General features: G+C 39.8%; 1 pseudogene across 1 annotated transcript; it reads left to right on the plus strand.

Annotated features, from left to right (window-relative positions):
- The first annotated feature begins 2,977 nt into the window (after positions 1 to 2,977).
- LOC102820520 lies at positions 2,978 to 3,852 on the plus strand (annotated as a pseudogene). The gene has a single exon (XR_438812.1). The product of XR_438812.1 is annotated as a chromosome unknown open reading frame, human C14orf166 pseudogene (transcript).
- The last annotated feature ends 8 nt before the right edge of the window (positions 3,853 to 3,860 follow it).

Genomic DNA, 3,860 nt, shown 5'->3' on the forward strand with positions numbered 1-3,860 from the left:
TTAGTGTTTATCTGTAGCCTTAATACCTAATTGAGTATGTGTTTTGGTGTCTTTTATGCTTTCTGATGCCTTCCAGGAAGATGTGATCAGGATGTGGGCTTCCCTTTTCACTCTTCTTATTGCTTAACTCAGAGTAACTTTCACAGGTGTTGTCTGCCTCCCTGGTATATGGCAGTTGGTATTGGTTCTTGCCTGGTTTTTGGTGTTTTATAGAGTGTGATTGTAGCTTGGCTATATGTCAGCAGTTACTGACTCTTCTTGTGTAATATAGGAAGAGAAAGAGTCCCCCAAAGGTAGAGGGGGGCGCATAAAACAGCAAAACAGCACAGTGAAAAAAAACACAAAAATAAAACCACAACCAAACAACAATGACAACAAATACTAGACTGAATACTGCAGTCTGTAATTACAGAAAAGGGAGAGGAGGGAGAGAAGGAAAAAAAAAATCTGTGGCCTAATATGAGTATGACTTTAATGTCCTGTCTTCAGCTTCTTGCTTTCAAAGCTGCCTGAGAGATTTCATGATGCCACTGTTGGTTTTTTAATGTATACCTCAGGCTATAATTTAATTTTCAGCCTATTTTGTTTTTAAAGTCTCTTTCCCTCTCTACAGCCCTGTCCTGCCCTTTCCTGTATTAAAAAAAAACAAAAAAAAGTTCAGGGCCTGCTCTTGGGCTAAGTATCTGTGTGCATGCGTGGCAGAAGAACCCACCAGTGGTGGGGGTGGGGAGTGTCCACTCACTCAGGCTGCCCCTCTAGTCACCAGAATGGAGGTGTGCAAACAGTGGGGGCATCATTGACCAGATACCAAAAAAGAAAGAAAGGAAGAAAGAAAATCAGAACAAATCAAAACTGACAAAGTGTATTGTCCACCTTTGCTCCAAGGTTCCCATGGCGTTTTTTCATGATGTTTCTACTCCCCTGCTTGGTCTTGCCCAAGGTATTGGCTCTGATCTGCTGAGCCTGGCAGATTCAAAAGTACGTGATTTCTTACTTCAGCTTCAAGTTCCACTAGCTATAAGCCTTCAAACTTTTAAAATATTCCTAGATATGTGGTTCGAGTTTTGGGGCTCTGCCCTGGATCTGCTTTTCCTGGTATTCTGTGGTACGGCTGATGGCAAACTTCATTGCACCTCTACCTTAGCCACCATCAATCCCCACCTCTGCTTTGGTACTGTCTTTTTAAGAACACATTTTTTTCTCCCCATTTGCTCAGGACTACTTTCATGCATTTCTGAAGGATTTTATTGTTTATCTTACAAAACTTTTAGACATTCCTTGTTAAGTTTATTTATAGGCACTCTATTTTTTTGCTATTGTAATTGAAAATTTGTCATCCATTATATCTTTTGTGCTTGGTTTGGATATACAAAGACAATTGGTTTCTAATATTTCATAATGTATTACTTTATTAAATTATTTTGTTGTTTGTTATACAGTGTGTATGTAGATCTTTTAAAGTTTTCCAGAAATATAATCTTACTATCTGCCAAAAGAGAGAAAATTTGCTCTTCCTTTCTAATTCTTTTTCTTATCTAATCACATCAACTATTGCCTGTAAGCAACTTGGGAAGTGATAGAGACATTCTTTTCTGGTTTCCTAATTCTACAGGAAAAATTATGTTTTCCCTGTATTTATGTTTTATCATGCTAAGGAAATATCCAAAGATCCTCATTATTCTGTGAAAAACTGAGTCTTAGAGATATGAATAAAGAAATTAAATCCAGGTCATTAGATCAAGAGGTCAGTGCAGAGCTAAGTTCAAGTTAGTGAGTGGTTGGGAATGGGCCTGGGGTGGGGTGGGATGCAGAGTTTGAACTCAGGGCTCTCTGGCTTTAAATTCTCCAGGCTTGGAACACGTTGCCTTATTTTTCACTAAATTTGTGCAGCTCAAGAGGGACCCAAGTGCAAATAGTTAACACACTTGGGCCAATAATCTAACGGTTGAGGGTTCAAGTCCACCCAGAAATACCTTGGAGGAATGGCCCAATGATCTACTTCCCCAAAAGCAGCTATGGAGTACATCTCTACTCTGACTCATGCAGTTTGCTATGATTCTGAGTTGACTCAGAATGGCAGTTAGTTTCAACTGTTTGTTGTTTTGTTTTGTTTTGTTTTTTGGTATGGATATCTTTTCTTAAGCTTTTACAATAATGGTCTTATGCAGTATTTGTCCTTTTGTGACTAATTTCACTCAGCATGATGTCCTGAAGGTTCATCCATGTTATGTGGTGGCTTGCAGCTTCCTTATTATTCTTCCAGGTAGCATAATATTCCTTTGTGTGTATGTACCAAAGTTTGTTTATCCAGTCTTCCATTGATGGACACTTAGACAGACTCCATCTTTGTGCTATTGTAAATAGTGCTGCTATGAACATTGGTGTGCATTATCTACTCGTGTTTTGGCTCGTATTTCTGGTGGGTAAATACCAAGTAGAGGAAGTGCTGGATCATAAGGTATTTCTCTTTCCAACTTTCTGAGGAAGCACCATACTGTTTTCCAGAGTGTTTGGACAATTTTGCAATCCCATCGGCAACATAGGAGTGTACCAGTCTCTCTACATCCTCGCCAGTACTTATTGTTCTCTGCTTTTTTTGAACTTTGTTGTTATTGCTGATGTAAGATATCTCATTGTTGTTTTGATTTGCATCTCCTTAATGGTGGCATCATTGATGGCATCAAGTGTGACAGCGATAGTGAGGTTGACCCAGGATCGGACATTGTTTCGTTCAGCTGTGCATGGGGTCGCTATGAGTCGGTTCCGACTCGATGGCACCTGACAACAACAACAACAACAACAAGGAGCTCTGATAGCATAGTGGTTATGAATCGGGCTGCTAACCTCAGGGTCAGTAGTTCAAAACTACCAGCTGTTCCACAAGAGAAAGATGAGGATTTCTGCTCCCATAAAGATTTACAGCCTTGGGCTCTTCTGCTCTTCCTCTTCTCGCCTCTCCCGGCAGGTGTCCGGGACCATGTTTCGACGCAAGCTGACGGCTCTAGACAACCACAACCCTACTGGCTTCAACTGTAAAGATGAAACAGAATTTAGGAATTTTATTGTTTGGCTTGAAGACCAGAAAATCAGACACTACAGGATTGAAGACAGGGAATTTAAGAAACATCCACAGCAGTGACTGGCCCAAATTCTTTGAAAAGTATCTCAAAGACGTTAACTGCCCTTTCAAGATTCAAGATCAACAAGAGGCAATAGACTGGCTTCTTGGCTTAGCTGTTAGACTTGAATATGGAGATAATGCTGAAAAATACAAGGACTCAGTACCCGATAATACAAAAATGCTGATAATTCAACTAAAAATGCAGAGCCATTAATCAATTTGGATGTAAATAATCCTGATTTTAAGGCTGAGGTAATGGCTTTGGCAAACCTTCAGATTCAGCATCATGATGATTACCTGGTAATGTTAAAGGCAATTCGCATTTTGGTTCAGGAGCGCCTGACACAGGATGCAGTTGCTAAAGCACATCAAACAAAAGAGGGCTTACCTGTTGCGTTAGATAAGCATAGTCTTGGTTTTGACACAGGAGATGCAGTTCTTAATGAAGCTGCTCAAATCCTGCGATTGCTGCATATAGAAGAACTCAGAGAGCTGCAGACAAAAATTAATGAAGCCATAGTAGCAGTTCAGTCCATTATTGCAGATCCAAAGACATACCACAGACTGGGGAAAGTTGGAAGATGAACATTTTAGGATTTCAGCATCTCATAGTACAGTTGGGGACTATATACGTTTGGGCATGTGTTTGGAAATCTAATGTCACATTTTCAAGGGAGGATTCCCAGAAAATTGACTGTTCTAGAGATTTACCATCATTGCTTTTTTTTTTTTTTTTTTT

The sequence above is a fragment of the Chrysochloris asiatica genome, unplaced genomic scaffold (genome assembly GCF_000296735.1).
Source record: "Chrysochloris asiatica unplaced genomic scaffold, ChrAsi1.0 scaffold04543, whole genome shotgun sequence".
Taxonomy (NCBI): domain Eukaryota; kingdom Metazoa; phylum Chordata; class Mammalia; order Afrosoricida; family Chrysochloridae; genus Chrysochloris; species Chrysochloris asiatica.